The sequence below is a fragment of the Mus pahari genome, chromosome 9, assembly GCF_900095145.1.
Source record: "Mus pahari chromosome 9, PAHARI_EIJ_v1.1, whole genome shotgun sequence".
Classification (NCBI taxonomy): Eukaryota; Metazoa; Chordata; class Mammalia; order Rodentia; family Muridae; genus Mus; species Mus pahari.
Genome location: NC_034598.1, coordinates 13,453,537 through 13,477,739, shown reverse-complemented (window position 1 = coordinate 13,477,739; position 24,203 = coordinate 13,453,537).

Here is a 24,203-nt window from a genome sequence, read left to right as displayed (position 1 = left end):
AATTATTTATGGAAAATATTTGTATAATTCTTTTTAGATAGTATTCATTGAAAACAAATATTTAAAATGGTAAAATTGAATCAGTATTACAGTATATACCATATATGCAAGCTAAATAAATGGTGTGATTTTCAATTATACTTATAGTATAATTGAAAAGCAGTACCTCTAATTCATCACTGAATAGATCAGTATTTTAGTTTATCTATAGAAAATGCTCCTAACATTTTAGTAACTGATAGCTCAAAATAAAAATATATTACCATATAAAATTGTTACTACAATGTAAAATATCCATGATGATGCCCTTTCTCCTTCTGTCTCACTATGACCACAGTATTTGACTATTTCATTCATAGTTGAAGTTCAGGTGTAAGTATCAACAATCACTCACTACATCAACACTGTCAAATATTCAGTAATCATTTCACTCTTTTAATTAGTGTTCCAAAATAAGTATTTCTTCATCATGTTATAAAATGCATACCTTAAAATTTAATTATACCAATACATAAAATTAATATTAAGTCTGAACATTTCTAGAAACAGTTCAATAAAAAACATCCTGCTTTCCTTTGTATACAAAAGACTATGATTTTTTTTTTATATTTCATGATGCTAATTTTCTTATATTTTTAAAATTTTACTAATTTATATGTTGTTCAATGGTAACTTCATGATCCACTTCAGGAAATATTTTTGAGCATATTTTACATATATAGTTTGGTATATATATATATATATATATATATATATATATATATATATATAATTTCTCATATATATTTATATATATAATTTCTCATATATATTTATATATATATAATTTCTCATGTATATATATATAAAAAATTTCTCATATATATTTATATATAAAATTTCTCATATATATTTATATATATATAATTTCTCATGTATATATATATATATATATAAAATTTCTCATATATATTTATATATACACACATATATAAAACATATGGGTATATAAACACAAAATACTAAGCCCATTTAGTATTGCTTATATACACTTGTCTAAGGATTGATCATATGTGATTCAACAACTTAGAAGAGGTTACATCTCTGAAAAGAACAGATACTCACATTCAGAAGAAATTGATTGCCTATATATCTTCAAGAGTAGGATGATCAGAAACTTGTGCCATTCTTATTAGAAAGTCAATTGAACAGGTGTGGTCATTATGTAGGTCATGTTCAGCCTGTCATACTTTTTGAGATTGCATAGGTGCAAAATCCATTATGTTCATGCAGCGAGAAGACTATATCACCTTAGGCACATTGTCCTCTAACTCCTACAATCTTTCCTACTTCTTTTCCATTTCGTTTCCTGAACCTTGGGAATAAGGATACCGTTGTAAATGTACCAATTAAAGCTGGAATTTTGACAGATTTTAATTTCTTTTCTTTCTTTCTTTCTTTCTTTCTTTCTTTCTTTCTTTCTTTCTTTCTTTCTTTCTTTCTTTCTTTCCCTCTTTCTTCCTTCCTTCCTTCCTTCCTTCCTTCCTTCCTTCCTTCCTTCCTTCCTTTATTTATTTATTTATTTCTCTTTCTTTCTTTTCTTTTTCATTTTTTCCAGACAGTGTTTCTCTGTGTAGTCCTGGCTGTCCTGGAATTCACTATGTATAGACCAGGCTGGCCTCAAACTCAGAAATCCGCCTGCCTCTGATGCGCAAGTGCTAGGATTAAAGGTGTACACCACCACTGCCTGGCTGTTGTAGCCTCTTTATGCTATAAAGGAGAAGGGTCTTTGCTGAGATATAAGACGCACACTTACTTTTGGGTGTAAGGATAAATACTTATGACATAGTTAGTAATTATATTGGTTTAGGAAAGTAGCAGTAGTGGGTTCTATATAGTCTGTGACCTCTTCCAAAATGGGCTCTTGGCTAAGATGACACTATGAAGCATGAGTTCCTGCCTATTGAGTTAGCCTTAAGTCCAACTTTGAGAGCTGTTGATTAGCCAAAGGCATAGCACTATCCCAGACTTGGAGAACTTTTGCTAGTGCTGTATTTTCTAGCCTTTACAGCTGGATAAATTTTTGGTCTCCTTTCTTCTCTGGCAGCTTGCATAACACCTTCATACACTTTGGCAGCCAGTTCTGAGGGAGAAGGCTTCCAGGTTACTTGTCTACTTGTGATGTATTCAGCAAAACAGGTTTTACTTGCACGTTCTGAGAGGCAGCCAAGGGCAATGTCAACACTCTATATGTTATATGAGGAGTTGATTGGACACCTATAACTGACCCAAAGTCTGTATTTGAAATATTTTTATAGTCCGTCGATCTTTGTGGAATCATTATTACGTGTGTGTTGTAACACCATTTCATCTATAAATATCTCATCTCTAGTAAACACACTTCCATTTTCATATGAATAGCTTCATGTCTAGTAATAGATTAAAACAATGGACCAATTAAAAACAATGAATGCAGGAGAATATAGAAGACTGCAGATACAAAAAATGTGTGAATATGATGTGAAGTCACTGTAAAATTAACAAAATAGCTTGGATGGAAAAGAGGAAATTTACTGCTAATTTCTATTTTTTTGTACATTTTGTCTATGGCTTTTTCTGGGGAAAAAGAATAAGCATTATTCATTTAGGGCTGTATTTTTAATGTTGATAATTTTCAGTAGAGTCATATCAAGGCAGGACCGGGATATAGCGCAGGAGATCAGAGAATATGTGTGAGCTTGGCAACCTGAATTCAATTACTGGATGCTATCCAGAGAAACAATTCCCAAAAGCTGTCCTCTTATTTCTCCTTGTACACAATAGCATGCATGCATGCTCACTGCCATGTGTACACACATGTAAATTATTTTGTGCCCATATAAGAATGATCATTTGTACACACATAATAATGGCAGTGCACACACATAATAATGGCAGTCAGTGCACACACATAATAATGGCAGTGCACACATATAATGACCATTACACATGAACACAGAATAATGTCTGTACACATAATAATGATCATGGGCACACATGATGATGATCATGTGTAAACACATGGTGATAAGGAATGAAAATCTTTAAAAACAAGTCAGTTTCCAAAAGGCAGTAGTTCCTTAGCTTCCTTCTTTTCCTCTTACTATGTCCTTTCCTTCTCCTTCTGCAACTTCCTTTCTTCCTTCCCCCTCTGTTTCTTCTCTCTTTCTCCTTCCTCTGTCTCTGATCTCTAATTGTCCAATGTTTACCCACAATAATGTCTTTAATTAATCAATATACAGTGTGTTGAAGTATCTCAAGTATTCAGGGTTCTGATCTGGCCACTAGTTTTCATCCTCAGCTAGCTCTACCTGTCTTCCACTTAGAATCTTTGAATCTGTCCTTTGCATTGAGGATTTCCTAATAATATACACAGTACACTGTTCAGATTTTGGTAACAACTTTATTTTCTCTTCTCCGCTGATTTGTTTTCTGACTATTATTCCAAATATAAGTTTCTTCTTTCTTTGTTACTATATGCAACTCATTTTCTTCAGGAGCCAGCAGAATGCTACATAAATGGTTGTTGAACTATATTAATTGATTAAGGATATTTCCAAGTAAAAATAAAATTCACTATTATTACTGTGAAAAATAATTCATAACAAAACCAAAATTATGGAAGTCACAAAATCAAATTGGGCACATCTATTATTTTGCTGTAGTTCTAAGAGAATATTTAAGTGAAACTATATTGCCACTTTCCTATTTGTTCCTATAAATTTAGTCAATATTTGTAAATATTTTAATGTAATTAGCATTTTAGCGTAATATTTTTTTCTTTACTCTACCACTTAACTTTCAGCATATTCCTTCAGATAAGTTTTAGGAAAATAAGCTACAAGTCACATATTAATTTGATTTTTCCATAAATTTAGACTTTATTATGATTTAATGATGAATCATGAATGTAAGTTTAGGAATAATATTATAAGTGAATTAATTATCCATTGAAACACTGAGAATATATGGCAAATGAAAACCTAAGTTACATCTTCAATTCAATAACTCATTTAGAATATATATATAAGATACAGTATTTATATTGATATAAATATATTAAAAATAATTATCATGAAAATGCCTTTGTGAAATCTATACCATTATTTCAGAATTAGTGTGAATGAAAACCATTATATTGATATGTTTTATTTCAAATGTATTAAATTTAAATATTATTATCAATAAGAAAACATGCTCATGAAAAGAGAAAGAAATCTAGAAACACTTGCAAATCAGCATACTTACACAAGTACATAAGCTTTGCTGATACTGTAGCAAGTACAGACCTTTAATTTAATGTCCTTCTAACTTCTACCTCTTCAGTTCTGAAATTCCAGCAGTGTGACTCTCCATTCAGCCTTTGCTCCTAATGTCAATTGAAAAGGTTCACATTTGACAGCAGACCACCTCAAAGTTCACTCACCACAAAGACATCTCAATTGACTCATATAGTCCACCATGCAAGCCAAAGCTAGGAACAGGTGATTAAAATAAAATATTTTTACATCATTATATTATTTATACAAGATGTAATATTTGTGAGTCCCATGGGATGATGTGTTACTTTATTATTTCTCTACCTATAGCTACTACTAACATTTGCAATTACCTGACCTTGAGCCAGTAAATTCCCAAAATCATTTTATTATGTACAGTTTCTGGCCAATATTTTATTGATTCATTAATATATTCCTATGCCAATGTCATATTGCTTGAGTAATACAGCCTTATATTAAGCCACATTACCAGATGGAAGTATTATTTTTTTATTTTTGGAAATTACAGTTTTCTGAAAAGTCTTTATGAGTCTTTCCTTTTCTATGCAAGCTTTTCTACATACTATAAAACCCTGACAATAGTCATACTAAAAATTATTCAGTATTTAATTGGGATTGAGTAAATAGTTACCTTTTTAAATAAAAGCATGTATTTATACACATAGTGCTCATTTTCACTATGCCTAATGACATGTTTTCTTAATTACTCATTTCCTAGACTCCCCCCCCCAAAAAGGTAATTTTAACAAAGCTTTGATGATTCCTTATTGCTAGTGTATAATGTAATAGTTATCTAAGAAATATGATGACCTTTCCATTTCTAGGCAATAAATTTCGACTCAAATTTTATGTTTGCTTTAATGTTTTCTATGAATACTAATGTTTTTCCTTCTTTACCATTTTATTATTATTTTTATAAGGTATTTTCTTCATTTACTTTCAAATACTATCCCCAAAGCCCCCTATACCCTCTCCAGCCCTGCTCCCCAACACACCCACTCCTGCTTCCTGGCCCTGGTATTCCTCTGTACTGGGGCATATCGTCTTCACAAGACCAAGGGCCTCTCCTCCCGTTGATGACAGACTAGGCCATCCTCTGTTACATATGCAACTAGAGACACAGTTCTGGGGGGTACTGGTTAGTTCATATCATTGTTCCTACTATAGGGTTACAGACTGTTTAGCTCCTCGGGTACTTTCTCTAGCTCCTTGATTAGGGGTCCTGTGTTCCATCCAGTAGGTGACTGTGAGCATCCACTTCTGTATTTGCTAGGCATTGGCATAGACTCACAAAAGAGAGGTATGTCAGGGTCCTGACAGCAAAATCTTGCTGGTATATGAAATAGTGTCTGGGTTTGGTGGTTGTATATGGGATGAATCCCTGGGTGGGGCAGTCTCTGGATGGTCTTTCCTTCCATCTTAGCTTTGAACTTTGTGTCTGTAACTCCTTCCATGGATATTTTATTCCCCATTCTAAGAAGGAGGGAAGTATCTACACTTTGGTCTTCCTTCTTCTTGAGTTTCATGTGTTTTGCAAATTACATCTTGGATATTCTAAGTTTCTGGGCTAATATCCGTTTATCAGTGAGTGCATATCATGTGTGTTCTTTTTTGATTGGGTTACCTTACTCAGAATGATATCCTCCAGATGCATTCATTTGTCTAATTCATGAATTCATTGATTTTAATTGCTGAGTAGTATTTCATTGTGTAAATATACCACATTTTCTGTATCCATTACTCTGTTGAGGGACATATGGGTTCTTTCCGGCTTCTGGATATTACAAATAAGGATGCTATGAATGTAGTGGAGCAGGTGTCCTCATTACAAGTTGGAACATCTTCTGGGTATATGCCCAGGAGAGGAATTGCTGGATCTTCCAGTAGTACTAGGTCCAATTTTCTCAGGAACCACCAGACTGATTTCCAAAGTGGCTGTACCAGGTTGCAATCCCAACAACAATCGAGGAGTGTTCCTCTTTTTACACATCCTCTCCAGGATCTGCTGTCACCTGAATTTTTGTTTTTAGCCATTCTGAATGGTGTGAGGCAGAATCTCAGGGTTCTTTTGATTTTCATTTCTCTGATAATTAAGGATGTTGAACATTTTTTTCAGGTGCTTCTCAGTCATTCGGTATTCCTCAGTAGATTTTTTTGTTTAGCTCTGTACCTCATTTTTAATAGGGTTATTTGATTTTCTGGTATCCATCTTCTTGAGTTCTTTATATATATTGGATATTAGTCCCCTATCTGAATTGGGATTGGTAAAAATTCTTTCCCAAACTGGTGGTGGCCTTTTTGTCTTATTGACAGTCTTTTGCCTTACAGAAGCTTTGAAATTTGAAAAGTTCCCATTTGTCAATTCTCGATTTTATAGCACAAGCCATTGCTGTTCTGTTCAGGAATTTTCCCCTGTTCCCATATCTTCGAGGCTATTCCCCACTTTCTCCTCTATAACTTTCAGTGTCTCTGGTTTTATGTGGAATTCCTTGATGCATGTAGACTTGACCTTAGTACAAGGAGATAATAATGAATCAATTTGCATTCTTCTACATGATAACTGCCAGTTGTGCCAACACCATTTGTTGAAAATGCTGTCTTTTCTCCACTAGATGGATTTAGCCCCTTTGTCAAAGATCAAGTGACCATAGGTGTGTGGGTTCATTTCTGGTTCTTCAATTCTATTCCATCGATCGACCTGTTTGTCATTCTACCAGTACCATGCAGTTGTTGTCACTACATTGCTCTGTAGGACAGCTTTAGGTTGGGCATGGTGATTCTACCAGAGGTTATTTTATAATTGAGAATAGTTTTTGCTATCCTAGGATTTTTGTCATTCCAGATGAATTTGCAAATTGCCCATCCTAATTTGTTGAAGAATTGAATTGGAATTTTGACAGGGATTGCAATGAATCTGTAGGTTGCTTTTGGCAAGATTGCCATTCTTACTATATAGATCCTGCCAATCAATGAGCATGGAAGATCTTTCCATCTTCTGAGATCTTTTATTACTTTCTTCAGAGACTTGAAGTTCTTATCATACAGATCTTTAACTTCCTTAGTTAGAGTCACACCAAGTTATTTTATATTATTTGTGAGTATTGGTAGGGTATTATTTCCCTAATTTCTTTCTCAGCCTGTTTATCCTTTGTGTAGAGAAAGGTCTTTGATTTGTTTGAGTTGATTATCCAGCTACTTCACTGAAGCTGTTTATAAAGTTTAGGAGTTCTCTGGTGGGATATTTAGGATCACTTATATATACTAGCATAACATCTGCAAATAGTGATATTTTGACTTCTTCCTTTCCAATTTGTATCCCCTTGACCTCGTTTTGTTGTCCAATTGCTCTGCCTAGGAATTTAAGTACTATATCGAATAAGTAGGGAGAAAGTGGGCAGCCTTGTGTAGTCCCTGATTTTAGTGGGATTGCTTCAATTTTCTCTCCATTTTGTTTGATGATGGCTACTGGCTTGCTGTATATTGCTTTTATTATGTTTAGGTGAGGGCCTTGAATTCCTGATTTTTCCAAGACTTTTATCATGAATTCATGTTAGATTTTGTCAAATGCTTTCTCAGCATCTAATGAGTTGATCATGTGGTTTTTGTCTTTGAGTTTGTTTATAGAGGGGATTTCCATATATAAAACTATCTCTGCATTTCTGGAATGAAAACTACTTGGTCATGATGGATGACTGTTTTGATTTGTTCCTGGATTCGATTAGCTAGAATTTTACATTTCAGCCCTGAGTTCGAGTATTTCCTGCAGTCTGCTCCTCTTAGGTGAATTTGCTTCCTTTTGTTCTAGAGCTTTTAGGTATGATGTCAAGCTGTTAGTCTATGCTCTCTCTAGTTTCTTTTTGAGGCACTCAGAGCTATGACTTTTCCTTTTAGGACTGCTTTCATTGTGTCCCATACATTTGGGTATGTTGTTGCTTCATTTTCATTAAACTCTAAAAAGTCTTTCATTTCTTTCTTTATTTCTTCCTTGTCCAAGGTATCATTTAGTAGAGGGTTCTTCAGCTTCCAAGTGAATGTTGTCATTCTCTTATTTACATTGTTATTGAAGATCAGACTTAGTCCATGGTGATCTGATAGGATGCATGGGATAATTTCAGTAATTTTGTATCTATTGAGGCTTGTATTGTGACAAATTACATGGTCGATTTTGGAGAAGGTGCCATGAGGTGCTGAAGAGAAGGTATGTCCTTTTGTTTGAGGATAAAATGTTCTATAGATCCCTGTTAAATTCATTTCTTTCATAATTTTGTTAGTTTCAATGTGTCTCTATTTAGTTTCTATTTCCAGGATCTGTCCATTGATGAGAATGGGGTGTTGAAGTCTCCCACTATTATTGTGTGAGGTGGAATATGTTCTTTGAGCTTTACTATAGTTTCTTTAATGAATGTGGATGCCCTTGCATTTGGAGCATAGGTATTCATAATTGAGAATTTATCTTGGAAGGTTTTAATTTTAATGAGTAAAATCACCTTGTCTTTTTTGATAACTTTGGGTTGGAATTCGATTCAATATTAGAATGGCTACTCAACTTGTTTCTTTGGACCATTTGCTTGGAAATTTGTTTCCCAGCGTTTTACCCTGAGTTAGTGTCTGTCTTTTTCCCTGAGGTAGGTTTCCTGTAAGAAGCAAAAACGTGGGTCCTTTTTATATACCAAGTCTGTTAGCCTATGTCTTTTTATTTGGGAATTAAGTCCATTGATATTGAGATATTAAAGAAAAGAAATTTTTGCTTCCTGTTATATTCATTGTTAGAGTTGGGATTCTGTCCTTGTGGGCTGCCTTCTTTTAGATTTGTTGAAGGATTACTTTCTTGCTTTTTCCAGGACATAGTTTCTGTCCTTATTTTCCCATTATTATCCTCTGAAGAGCTGGAGTCATGGAAAGAAATTATGTAAATTTGATTTTGTCATGGAATACTTTGGTTTCTCTACCTATGGTAATTGAGAATTTTGCTGGTTATAGTAGCCTGGGCTGGCATTTATGTTCTCTTATGGTCTGCATAACATCTGTCCAGGATCTTCTGGCTTTCATAGTCTCTGGTGAGTAGTCTGGTATAATTATAATAGGTCTGCCTTTATATGTTACTTGACGTTTTTCCCTTACTACCTTTAATAGTCTATCTTTGTTTAGTGCATTTGTTGTTCTGATTATTATGTGTCAGGAGGAATTGCTTTTCTGGTTCAGTCTATTTGGAATTCTGTAGGCTTCTTGTATATTCCTGGGCATCTCTTTCTTTAGGTTAGGCAAGTTTTCTTCTATAGTTTTGTTAAATATATTTACTGGCCCTTTAAATTGAAAATCTTCATTTTCATCTATACCTATTATTCATAGGTTTGGTCTTTTCATTGTATCCTAGATTTCCTGGATGTTTTGGGTTAGGATCTTTTTGCATTTTATATTTTCTTTGATTATTATGCCCATGTTTTCTTTGGAATCTTCTGCACCTAAGATTCGCTCTTCCATCTCTTGTTTTCTGTTGCTGATGCTTGCATCTATCGTTCTTGATTTCTTTCCTAGGCTTTCTATCTCCAGAGTTGTCTCCCTTTGGGTTTTCTTTATTGTTTCTACTTCCATTTTTAGATTTTGGATGGTTTTGCTCAATTCCATCACCTATATGGTTGTGTTTTCCTGTAATTCTATAAGGGATTTTTGTGCTTCCTCTTTAAGGACTTCTACCTGTTTAGCAGTGTTCTCCTGGATTTCTTTAAGTGAGTTATTAATGCCCTTCTTAATGTCCTCTACCAGCATCATGAGATATGATTTTAGATCCAAATCTTGCTTTTCGGGTGTGTTGGGGTATCCAGGACNCACTGTGGTGGGCATACTGGGTTTTGATGATGCCCAGTGGTCTTGGTTTCTGTTAGTAAGATTATTTCATTTGCCTTTCACCATCTTGTAATCTCTGGTGTTAGATGTTCTAGCTCTTTCTAGATAGAGCTTTTTCCTTCTATGATTCTTTAGCCTCTTTCAACAATCCTGGGAGACCAACTCTGTCCTGTGTCCCAGTTGTTTGAATGTAAGCTCTCCTCTTGCAGGGAAGGTGCACAGAAGTCTGGAGCTCAGATTCACCTCCTGATTCCTGGGGTCAGAGCCCTCCCTGCAGGATGACTCTCCTCTGGAAGGGAAAGTGTACAGAGGTCTGGGTCTCAGCTCTGTCTCCTGGCTGAGGATGAGGCCCGAAGGGACCCTGTCCAAGAAGCTCTGTTGCTTCTGCCACCCATGTGTTCTCCTGCATAGACTGGTCTTAGTGATCCTAAGATTCTGGGTGTGCTAGGGCCTGCCTTTGTTCTATGACCCTGTTGCTGCTAGCACAAGACCCTCTGGGTTTTTTGAAACTGATGTTGTGTTCCACTCACCAGTGATCTCAAGATCCCGGGTGTGCTAGTGTACCTGCAGAGTGGAGAGTCATCTGGTGATCTTGGCCCATTTTATTATTTTTAACTTGATATTCTGCCTAGGATTTGGAGTTAGGTCCTTCCATATTCTGGCCTAGAAGTTCAAGGAGGATCTTTCTATACTGTGTCGTTCAAGTAGTTGTTACACAGCCTCCTTTCTAAGCAACCATCACCAAAAGCATTAAGTCAACAAATCAATAGTTTCCCATTGCTTTCTCTAATCTTTTCCCTGAGATTGAACTTAAATTCAAAGAATCCCTAATGAAATTTCCTGTTGTAATCTTTTGAACCATAATCATTGTCTTCAGGCCATGCGTGTGAGGATGGAGTTCAAGTATAATCATATTTTAGCCTCTGAATGTTCGTTTCACCTAACTCTTATGCTCTCTCAGTGCTTCTTCTGTTGTTTAAAGCCATACCTATAATCACTTTCCTTTCATTTTAGAACACTTTAACCAAGATATTATTATGCCATTTATGCTTTCTGAACTTTCTCATGAAATAGTTTTCAAAAATTGCTCTTAAGTCACTGAAGTATAATAATCAATCTTCCAATAGAATAAACTAGATGGACAAAAATCATTTAATAAGGACACTAAATATGAAATTTATTAAGGGGTGAAATTAGTATTGCCACTTAAATTATATTTTAAAAATATCGAAACTGGAGTTGTTTGTGCATCCTTTTTGGAGACAACCTTGTAAATATTTAATTAATATTATTGATTTGTTGAGAAAATGCTTCTAAGCATATCAGTTTAACACATCAACTTATATATAGAAGCATATTAAATTTATCAACTCGAATCAGAGAACAGTAAGATGAAGGCAATATGTGAATCCCATTTTTAAAATGGAACAATTATAGATGATTTTATAAGCTGTCGAATTTACCATAATAGATGAATCTGTGTATTGGGCTGAGGAAAAAGAAGCATTAGTAAATTGATGAACATCTGAACAAAGAATTTTCCTGTACCATTAGATGAGCCATCAATAAAATAAGACTTCCAATGGAACAGAAGAAGGTTAGACTACTTTTGTAACCACAAATTCAGTTCATGTGAGACAGTCACATACCATATCATATATCATTTAGATGATATCTAAATCTGTCAACCACTACAAAATAGAGCATGTTTTTCTTTATTTAATTGTTTTTTACTCCCATTTCTTTTTTATTAGATATTTTCTTTATTTACATTTCAAATGTTATCCCTTTTCCTGGTTTCCCCTCACCAAATCCCCTATCCCCTCTCCCCTCCCCCTGCTCCCTAACACACTCACTCCCATTCCTGGTTCTGGCATTACCCTATACTGGGACAAAGAACCTCCACAGGACATAGGTTCTCTCCTCCCATTGATGGCCAACTAGGCCATCGTTTGCTATATATATAGCTAGAGCCACAAGTTCCACAATGTGTTTTGTTGATTGGTGGTTTAGTTCCAAGGAGCTCTATGGGTTCATATTTATCTTCCTCCTATGGGGCTTCAAATCCCTTCAGCACCTTGGATACTTTCTCTAAACACTGGACCTTGTGCTCCATCCAATGGATGATTGTGAGTATCCACTTCTGTATTTCCCAGTCACTGGCAAACACTCTCAGGAGACAGCTATATCAGGCTACTGTCAGCAAGATCTTGTTGGCATCTACCCTATAATGTCTGGGTTTGGCGGTTGTTTATGGGAAGGATTCACAAGTGGGGCGGTATCAGGATGGTTGTTCCTTCAGTCTCTGCTCCGAACTTTGTCTCTGTAACTCCTTCCATGGGTATTTTGTTCCCCTTTTAGTAAGGATTCTGAGCTTCTGGGCTAATATCTACTTATCAGTGAGTGCATATCATGTGTGTTCTTCTGTGGTTGGGTTACCATACTTAGGATGATATCCTCCAGATCCATGCATTTGTCTAAGAATTTCATAAATTCATTGTTTTTATATAGCTGCGTAGTACTCCATTGTGTAAATGTACCACGATTTCTGTATCCCTTCCTCTGTTGAGCAATGTCTGTGTACTTTCTAGCTTCTGGCTATTATAAATAAGGCTTCTATGAAAATAGTGGAACGTGCAATCTTATTACATGTTGGATTATCTTCTGGATGTTCCTAAGAGTAGTATTGTTGGATCATCTGGATAGAACTGTGTCCAATTTTCTGAGGAACCGTCAAACTGATTTGCAGAGTGGTTGTACCAGTTTGCAGTAACAACAGTAATGGAGAAGTGTTCCTATGTCTCCACAACCACACCAGCATTTGCTGTCACTTGAGTTTTTGATCTTAGCCATTCTCAGTGGTGTGAGGTGGATTCTAAGGTTTGTTTTGATTTGCATTTCCCTGATGATTAAGGATGTGGAACATTTTTAGGTGCTTCTCAGCCATTCAGGATTCATCACTTGAAAATTCTTTGTTTAGCTCTGTAACCCATTTTTTTTAAAAGGGTTGTTCGGTTGACTGGAATCCAACGTCTTCAGTTCTTTATACATATTAGATATTTGACCCCTATCAGATTTAGGATTGGTAAAGATCTTTCCCAATCTGTTGGTTGCCTTTTGGTCTTATTGACAGTGTCTTTTGCATTACAGAAGCTTTGCAATTTTATGAGGTGCCATTTGTCGATTCTTGATCTTACAGCACAAGCTACACAGGTCATTGGTGTTCTGTTCAGGAATCTTTCCCCTGTGCCCATGTCTTCCAGGCTCTTCCCCACCTTCTCCTCTATAAGTTTCAGTGTGGTTTTATGTGGAGTTCCTTGATCCACTTAGGCTTGAGCTTTGTACAAGGAGATAAAAATAGATCAATTCACATTCTTCTACATCCTAATTTCCAGTTGCTGTCTTCTTTCCACTGGATGGTTTTAGCTCATTTGTCAAAGATCAAGTGACCATAGGTGTATGGGTTCATTTCTAGATCTTCAATTCTAATTTATTGATCTTCCTGTCACTACACCAGTACCATTCAGTTTTTATCACAGTTGCTCTGTAGTACAGCTTGAGGTCAGGGATTCTGATTCCACCAGAGGTTCTTTTATTTTTAATAGTTTTTGCTATCCTTTGATTTTTCTTATTCCAGAGGAATTTGCAAATTGCCCTTTCTATCTTTGTGAATAATTGAGTTGGAATTTTGATGGGAAATGCATTAAATCGGTGGATTGCTTTCAGCAAGATTGCCATTTTGACTATATTAATCCTGCCAATCCATGAGTTTGAAAGATCTTTCCGTCTTCTGAGTTCTTCAATTTCTTTCTTCAGAGACTTGAAGTTCTTATCATACAGATCTATCACTTCCTTAGTTAAAGTCATACCAAAGTATTTTATATTATTTGTGACTATTTTCAAGATTATTGTTTCCCTCATTTCCTTCTCAGCTTGTTTATCCTTTATGTAAAGAAAGGCCACTGATTTGTTTGACTTAATTTTAGATCTATCTACTTCACTGAAGTTGTTTGTCAGGTTTAGGAGTTCTCTGGTGGAAATTTTGTGATCACTTATATATACTATCATATCATCTGCAGATAATGATATTTTGACTTCTTCCTTTCCAATTTGTATTCCTTTTTTCTCCTTTTGCTGTCTAATTGCTCTGGCTAAGACTTCAAGTACTATATTGAATAGGTAGGGAGAGAGTGGGTAGCCTTGTCTAGTCCCTGATTTTAGTGGGATTGCTTCCAGATTTTCACCATTTAGTTTGATAATGACTACTGGTTTCCTGTATATTGCTTTTATTATGTTTGTGTATGGGCATTGAATTCCTGATCTTTCCAAGACTTTTATCATGAATGGGTGTTGGATTTTGTCCAATGCTTTCTCAGCATCTAATGAGATGATCATGTGTTTTTTTGTCTTTGACTTTGTTTATATAGTGAATTACATGGATGTATTTCCATATATTGAACCATCCTTGCCTCACTGGGATGAAGCCTACTTGATCATGATGGATGATCATTTTAATGTGCTCTTGGATTTGGTTTGGGAGAATATTATTGAGTACTTTTGAATCGATATTCATAATGGAAATTGGTCTGAAGTTCTCTTTCTTTGTTGGATCTTTGTGTTGTTTAGGTATCAGAGTAATTCTGGCTTCATAGAACAAATTGGGTAGACTGTCTTCTATTTCTATTTTGTGGAATAGTTTGAGGAGTATTGGAATTAGGTGTTTTTTGAAGGTCTGATCGTACTCTGTACTAAACCCACCTGGTCCTGGGCATTTTTTAGTTGGGACACTATTAATGACTGTTTCTATTTCTTTAGGGGATATGGGACAGTTTAGATCATTAATCTGATTGTAGTATAACCTTGGTACTTGGTATCTGTCTAGAAAATTGTCCTTTTCATCTGGGTTTTCCAGTTTTGTTGGGTATAGCCTTTTGTAGTAGGATCTGATGATTTTTTTTTGGATTTCCTCAGATTATGTTGTTATATCTCCCTTTTCATTTCTGATTTTGTTTATTAGGATACTGTCCCTGTGCCCTCTACTGAGTCTGGTTAAAAGTTTATCTATCTTGTTGATTTTCTCAAAGAACCAGCTCCAGGTTTGGTTGATTTTTAGTATAGTTCTTTTTGTTTCCACTCAGTCGAGTTTGGCCCTGATTTAATCATTTCCTGCAATCTACTCCTCTTTGGTGAATTTGCTTCCCTTTGTTCTAGAGATTTTAGGAGTACGGTCAAGTTGCTAGTGTATTCTCTCTTCAGTTTATATTTGGAGGCACTCAGAACTATGAGTTTTCCTCTTAGGATTGCTTTCATTGTGTCACATATGTTTGGATAAGTTATGGCTTCATTTTCATATACTCTAAAAAGTCTTTAATTTCTTTATTTCTTTCTTGACCAAGTTATCATTGAGTAGAGTGTTGTTCAGCTTCCATGTGTATGTGGGCCTTTTATTATTTATGTTGTTATTGAAAATCAACTTTAGTCCTTGGTCATCTGATAGGGTACATGGGATAATTTTAATAATTTTGTACCTGTTGAGCCCTGTTTGGTGACCAATTATATGGTCAATTTTGGACAAGGTACCATGAGGTGTTGAGGTGAAGGTATGTCTTTTTGTTTTAGGATGAAATGTTCTGTAGATATCTGTTAAATCCATTTGTTTCATAACTTCCGTTAGTCTCACTGTGTCTCTGTTTAGTTTCTGTTTCCAGCATCTGTCCATTGATGAGAGTGGTAAAGTCTCCCACTATTATTGTGGTAGGTGTAATATGTGTTTTGAGTTTTAGCAAAGTTTCTTTCATTAATGTGGATACCCTTGCATTTAGAGCAGAGATGTTCAGAATTGAGAGTTCATCTTGGAAAATTTTACATTCAATGAGTAAGAAGTGTCCCTCCTTATCTTTTTTGAGAACTTTAGGTTGAACATTGACTTTATTTGATATTAGAATGACTACTCCAACTTGGTTTTGGGGACCATTTGCTTGGAAAATTGTTTTCCATATGTTTACTCTAAAGTAGTGTCTGTCTTTTTCCCTGAGGTGGGTTTCCTGTATGCAGCAAAATTGGTTCATGCTTATGTAACGAGTCTGTTAGTCTGTCTTTTTATTAGGGAATTGAGTCCGTTGATATTAAGAGATATTAAGGAAAAGTTGTTGTTACTTCCTGTTATTTTTATTATTAGTGTCGGAATTCTGTTCATGTGGCTATCTTCTTTAGGTTTGGTGAAAGATTACTTTCTTGCTTTTTCTCTTGCTTAGTTTCTTCCTTTTTATTAGAGTTTTCCCTTTATTATCCTTTTAAGGGCTGGATTTGTAGAATGATATTATGTAAATTTGGTTTCATCTTAGAATACCTTGGTTTCTCCATCTACGGTGATTGAGAGTTGTGTTGGATATTGTAGCCTAGGCTGGCATTTGTGTTCTCTTAGGGTCTGTATGATGTCTGCCCAGGATCTGCTGTCTTTCATAGTCTCTGGGAAGAAGTCAGGTGTAATTCTAATAGGTCTTTCATATGTTACGTGAACTTTCTCCCTTACTGCTTTTAATATTCTTTCTTTGTTTTGTACATTTGTTGTTTTGATTATTATGTGACGAGAGGAATTTCTTTTCTGGTCCAAACTATTTGGAGTTCTATAGGTTTCTTGTATGTTCATGGGCATCTCTTTCTTTAGGTTGGGGCAATTTTCATCTATAATTTTGTTGAATATATTTAATGGTCCTTTAAGTTGGAAGTCTTCCTTCTCATCTATACCTATTATCCTTAGGTTTGGTCTTCTTATTGTATTCTGGATTTCTTAGATATTTTAGGTTAGGTTCTTTTTGCAATTCACATTTTCTTTGATTGTTTTGTCAATGTTTTCTACTGTATCTTCTGCACCTGAGATTCTTCTATCTCTTGTATTCTGTTGGTTATGCTTGCATCAATGGCCCCTGACTTCTTTCCTAAGTTTTTATTCCCAGAGTGGTATCCTTTTGTGATATCTTTATTGTTTCTACTTCTATTTTTAGATCCTGGATGGTCTTCTTCAATTCTTTTACCTGTTTGGACGTGTTCTCCTCTAATTCTTTAAGGGAGTTATTTATTTCCTTCGTATAATCCTCCATTATAATCATGAGAAGTTTCTTTAGATCCATATCTTACTTTTCTGGTGTGGTGGTGTATCAAGGAATTGCTATGGTGGGGGAGTTTGGTTCTGATGATGTCAAATAACCTTGGTATCTGTTGCTGCTGTTCTTAGGCTTGCCTCCTGCCATCTGATTATCTCAAGTGCTCCCTGGCCTCAATATATCTGACTGGAGCCTGTAATCCCAGTTGATTCAGAACTCCTCAGAGTCCAGCATTCTCTGTGATCCTGAGATTCTGGGTGTATCAGAGTCCTTGGCAGTCAAGCTTCCTCTGAGACCCTGAGATCCTGGTGTGTCCAAGCTCCTGGGATCCTGGGGTCCTGGTATCCTGGGAGCCTGGAATCGTAAGATCCTAGGCATGTTAAAGTACCTGAAAGTGGTAGCTCTACTGGGGACTGTGGCACTGTCCACTGTGTTCAAAGTCAAGGTAAATCAGCGTTCAAAAGCAAGGAACCTGAGTAGCTGGTCCGGCATGTTTCCTATGTCCCTGTTCCTGTTGGACCAAGTCCCTCACAATTGATTGTTTTGGAACAGGTGTGGTGTTCCACTCACCAGTGATTCTAAGATCCTGGGCATTCTAGGGTACCTGAGTTGTGGCAAGTCCTCTGATGACTGCTCAGTTGGGCCCAAGGTGGCCCAGAGCTGACTACAACTGGGAGGCTCCTATTTGATTTTAAAATGATAGTCCCAACTAATATTTTTGGACCTTGCTTTTTGTTTCTTCCTTTCCGGTATACTCAAGATAAGCTAAATCTGAACTTTTAACAACTCAATAATAAACTTCTAACCACCATATCACAATAAGCTAGTACATACACAAATTATTTAACTTTTAAAAATATTTTGAAATATGAAATAAATAAAAATAAAAGGCTTAAAAAGATGGTCCAAGTCATTGGGAAAAAAATATTTGTGCTCAAATATTTTTTCAACTCACAAAAATGAGACTAGATAAAACACTGAAATGAGGAAAACTGATGCTAAGGTAGACAGAGGAAAAACACATAAGTTCATGGAGATAATGTAAAATTTTAATAAAATGTGCCCCTAAAATTAGAATGAGCAAATGTATAAAGCAAATTTTATTGAATATATCCATGACTGTGAATCTAATAAAATAATTGAACTTCAAACCGCCCACATGAATCAATGAAAATACATCTAAGCTGCAAATCTACACTGATGCAATGAATGTAACATGTAATTACAGCAAATTTCATTCAGCAGCTCTAAAATATAGTTTTTTTTTTTTCATTACTGTATGGAGCACACTTCTGAATAAAAATATACTAGACATGAAAAAACACTGAGTAAATTTTAAATAATTCAAATAATGACAAATACCTTCTCAGAACACAAAATATTTAAACTAGAAATCAAGAAAAAAAAACATGAATACATAAACAAGATGTTCAAGAATGATCAGCCTAGATTTGAATATACTAAAAGACATATCAACTTTATTAGAAACATATGGAAGTAAAATATGCCTTAGTGAAATATGTAGAATATTGAAAATACTATACTAATAGTTCCATTTGAAGGACTCATGACATGAATAAAAAATATAAAAATGCCAAAACCTTTGTATATACTTGAATTAGATTGGCATCTAAAGTGAAAGCTAAAAGAACTATTTACTTACCTTGGATTTTGAGTCTAAATTACAAATAAATCATTTCTATATCTCTTTCCTCTCTCAAAATCTGCTCATATATCTGTCTTTAGTCTCTTTCAAATTCATAGCATCTCTTTTTATGAATTGATGTTAACAGAATTTAGCAACTTTTTTAAATTTTTCTTTTACTGAAAATAACTTTTTCTCTCTCACATAATAAATCCTGATTATGAACCACTTCCTTCAACTTGTCCCAGTTTCTTTCCCCATCCCTTCCCAGCCAGATCTACAAACTTTGTCTCTCTCATTAGAAAAGAAGTTAGCTGGCTGTGATCATCCATTTCGGTGTTTACCAGGCACTGGCATAGCCTCACAAGAGGCCACAATATCAGGGTCCCTTCAGCAGTATCTTGCCGGCATGAGCATGAGCATTAGTATCTAGGTTTGGTGGCTGATGATGGGCTGGATGGAACACAGGGTCCCCAATGCAGGAACTAGAGAAAGTATCCAAGTACCTGAAGGGGGCTGCAACCCTGTAAGTGGAACAACAACCGGAACTAACTAGTACCCCCTGAGCTCGAGTCTCTAGCTGCATTTGTAGCAGAAGATGACCTAATCGGCCAACAGTGGGAATAGAGGCTCCTTGGTCTTCCAAACTCCATATGACCTAGCACAAGGCAAGGCCTGGGCCAAGTAGTGGGAGTGGGTGGGTAGGGGAACAGAGGTGGGGGGAGGGGTATGGGAATNTTTCGGGATAGCATTTGAAANNTAAANAAANAAAANAANAANAANAAAAAAAAAAAAAAAAAGAAAAGAAGTTAGCTACTAAAATATAATGGTAAAATTGATATCTACTTGCAACTTAAAATTTCATATCCTTCTCACTGGAGAAACTATTCTTAATGGTAAATTGCATGTTTTTTCATTTGCAAGTGGATATTAATAGGAAATACCTACTATCATGAAGATGAGGACATGTGTCCCTGGGCCTGTGTATCAGAGGCTTTCCACGGAGATCTCTGGTCAGGCCAGGTGGGAAGGTACCAAGCAGGGAAGGGGAATTGTCCCTGCTGCCTCCACTGCTGCTGCAGCATCCACTGCTACAGTTGCTGCTGTTGCTCTGAGATGCTACTCTGGCTGTGCTGTGCTGAGCCACTAGCAAGGAGGGTGAGTAGCCAGGGAGAGATGCAGGGGAGCTTCTGGTGGCCTTTGGAGAAAGCAGTTCTCTTCCTTGGTGGCAGCTCTTACGACATCTATTCCTTTTGGATAGGACTTTATGTACCGTTTTGGGATGTGCTGGGGTCTGACCGTAGGTGCTTCCTATTGTCTTGATCTGAGAGGTTAGAGATGTCTCATCTACATGTGGAAGGGTTTGGAGTGTTGCCCCTACATGACTGATAGACACAAATCTCTCTACTGGGATGCAGGGTGGGAGGTGTGGCTATGTAACACGGGCCTGGTGCAGGGAGCAGTCAAAACTCCTACCATCCCTCCAGGGTCTCCAGGGTTTCTAGTCTTAGCTTAACCTTACCAGGCTTTCTCTCATGGTCCACAGCATTACATGTGTCCACTATTCTTTTCTCCTCTAAGACCCCATCTGTTGAAGATATGTGCAGGATCTACGCATGATGCCTCTGTCCCTATGAGGTTATATGTATGATGACTGGTGATTTAGTGGGCCTTAATTTTTAGTTGTACTCCATCAATTCTGGCTTTTAGACTTCTTATGTCACCCTTTTTCAGCTGTCTCTGATCTCTGAGGGTAAGGATTTGATGGAGATAACTCATTTAAGGCTTAGTGTTCCACAGTCTCTTACTCTTTACATTGTCCAGTGTGATTCTTTATATTTGTTCCTATTTGTTGCAGAAAGAAGCTTCTCTGATGATGTCTAAGTAAGGCAATGATGTATGACTATATCAGAAGTGGAATGACATTAAGAGTTATTTGATCATGGCTTTAAAAAGAAACATTAGTATTCAGTTTTCCCTACTTCCTTGGCTTATCTAGTCTCAGACTTTTGGTCATGCCAAGTGATATGAGTCATATTAGATCCTGGTTGGATATATACAAATTCTGTGACATCATTGCACTAGCATAACTTGAAGATGGGACATCTTTGTGAATCAAATGGTTTGTAGCTGGGTTCATATTTACATTTCTCTTTTGGTAGGGGGAAAACTACCTGCATGTACCAAAGACCCCTGCATGTAGGGATAAAGGGGTTTTATAGGCACCACCTCAATTTCTCCATGGTCAAGGAGTTGTGTAGATTCTGTCTTCCCCACTGTGGCCTTACTATCATTTTGTAGAGTGCAAATTATGGTCTTTGCAATAGTCTGGGGTATTGGGTGCTTCAAGGAACCCTTTTTGACAATAATTCAATTAAATGTAAGCTGATTCTGGTAGTGAATGTGTAATTGCCTGACATAAAATGTTCAGTTAGGGTGAACAGTCTGCTCTGTTAATTTTCACTTTTATTATATCAGATATTGTAAATAAATTATTTGTTCTAAATAAACAATATAAAAGACACAAAATCCTGATACTTTATTTATAAGCCATAAACGTAGATTGGGCCGATTATCCCCTTTCATTATGGCCTGCTCCTCTCTCTGTCTCCTTTCTCCTTCTCTCCATGTTCTCCCCTTATTCTACCTTCAAGTTTCCCCATTCTCCATCTACTGCCCAATCAAAGACTCTAGCCTTTTTTTAACCAATTACCTTTAAGTTGAGGAGCAAGGTTTATGCAACAAAGGCCAGTGTACTTGACAATGCTTATCCGCACATAACTAGATCTTTGGGTACAGAATTGAGCATTTGTATACATAGCACCAGATTAATCTCCAACATTTCCCTCTTTTTTGTAATTAAAGACTCTTTTTTACTTCCAATAATAAAAATTATGAAATAACGATGAAAACTATTAGGTAAGATTTACACTCATAATGTCCAGTCCATATGTATTTGGCAATGTAGAAGAAAGTATTCTATTATCTACCCTATCTTGATGAATTCAAATTATTTTACCTAAATTATTTTCTATCATAATTTGCATTATCAACACAAAATCATGCTCTTAGACTTAAAAACATATTCTATAACTATCTAGTCTTCAAATCCATCAGACTTAAGAAGGAATATATATTACCGGATTATTCAGAAGGGGTAGACAAGCAGCCTCTAAAACTATAGAAATGCCAGAGAAAGGTATTTGCCTGAATAGTCCTCCAGAATTTCTCTAAATATTTGGAACATCTTTCACTAGCCTTCTGTCAAAGAATATTTGATAGATGTTTTGTGAAGCAGGAATTATGAAGAAATTGTCAAATAGTGCTTGCAATTACAATTCTTGAAATATTTAGCAGTTGACTTCTCTGCAGTCTGGTTTGTCCATTTCAGACAACATTTTATCTAGAATTGAAGCAAGGGCATTTTTTGCCCAGTAGCAACTTGCCACATTGAAATCAAACTACATAAGAGGTTTGCTGATGCTCATCATATTCCTTTAAGTATAAATGGGTGTAGTGCCAGGAGCAGATCTGTATCACTGTATAAACAAGGAAAAAAAAAATGATGAAAGCATCATAGATGCCATTTTCTGTAAGTCTGTGAAGTTTCTGAAAATCATCAATCTGTGTACCCTTTATCTGAATTAGCTTTTTTGTTTTGTATTGTTGTTTGTTTTGTTTTGTTTTTTAGCTTGTTGCAATCCGCTCAACCTTGGGAATGATTTTGTTAAAACAAAACAAAACAAAACTCTAGTATCTATTATGATCATGAGTTTCATTGACTAAGTATTAATTCATATTGCTTAATTATCCTCAACAATCTGTAATAGTAGCTTTTAAAAGAACTAGAACTTCATATTATGTTATTAAGAATCACTTAGGTACTGTACTGGCTAGGTTTGTGTCAACTTGACACAGCTGGAGTTATCACAGAGAAAGGAGCTTCAGTTAGGGAAATGCCCCCATGAGATCCAGCTGTGGGGCATTTCCTCAATTAGGGATCAAGGGGGAGAGGCCCCTTGTGGGTGGGACCATCTCTGGGCTGGTAGTCTTAGATTCTATAAGAGAGCAGGCTGAGCAAGCCAGTGGAAGCAAGCCAGTAAAGAACATCCCTCCATGGCTTCTGCATCAGCTCCTGCTTTCTGACCTGCTTGAGTTCCAGTCCAGCATCCTTTGGTGATCAAAAGCAGTATGGAAATGTAAGCCAAATAAACCCTTTCCTCCCCAACTTGCTTCTTGGTCATGACATTTGTGCAGGAATAGAAACCCTGACTAAGACAAGTACAATACTTCAAGTGAAAATGAAAACAAATATACATACTGTATTGTAACAAAAATAGCCTTAATTTTTGCATCAATAAACAAATATCTCTACCAGTGTTATAGATATAAGCTTAATATATATTACTGTGTAAATCACTAAATTAATGTAGAATTATTAGAAATAAAATGTACTGTGGTTTAAAAGTAGATTCAATAATCTACTTCTCTTTTCTAGTATTCTGATAGTGTTCCAACATTCCCTCTTTTTTTTTTCTTTTTTTTTTAATTAGATATTTTCTTTACTTACATTTTATGTTATGCCCTTTGCTGATTTCCTCCCCATAAACCTCCTATTCCATCCCACTTCCTACTGATCCCCAACACATCCCTGTCCTGTCATTCCCCTATACTGGGCCATCGAGCCTTGTTAGGACAAAGGACCTTTCCTCCCATTGATATCCAAGAAGGTCATCCTCTGCTACATATGCAGCTGTTGACATGGGTTCCACCATGTGGTCTATGAATTGTATCTTGGGGATTCTGAGGTTCTGGGCTATTATTCACTTATCAGTGAGTGCATACCATGTGTGCTCTTTTGTGATTGGGTTATTTCACTTAGGATGATATTTTTTGATCAATCCATTTACCTAAGAATTTCATTAATTCATTCTTTTTAATGGCTGAGCATGATTCCATTGTGTAAATGTACCATATTTTCTGTATCCATTCCTCTGTTGAGGGATATATGTAGGTTCTTTCCAGCTTCTGGCTATTATAAATATGGCTTCTATGAGCATAGTAGAGTATGTGTCCTAATTACATGTTGGAGCATCTTCTGGGTATATTTCCAGGAGTGGTATGCCTGAGTCCTATAGTACTACTATGTTCAACTTTCTGTGGGACTGTAGGGCTAAAAATTAATAAGCTGCCTAGCTACTCAAAAGAAGAAGTGGGGTCTGTGAAAACATGAACTTTTCACCCTCCCTTGCTGCACAATGGTTCCCGGAGCATTCCTGAGCGGAAAGTTTCCTGGAACAATCACAATGTCCC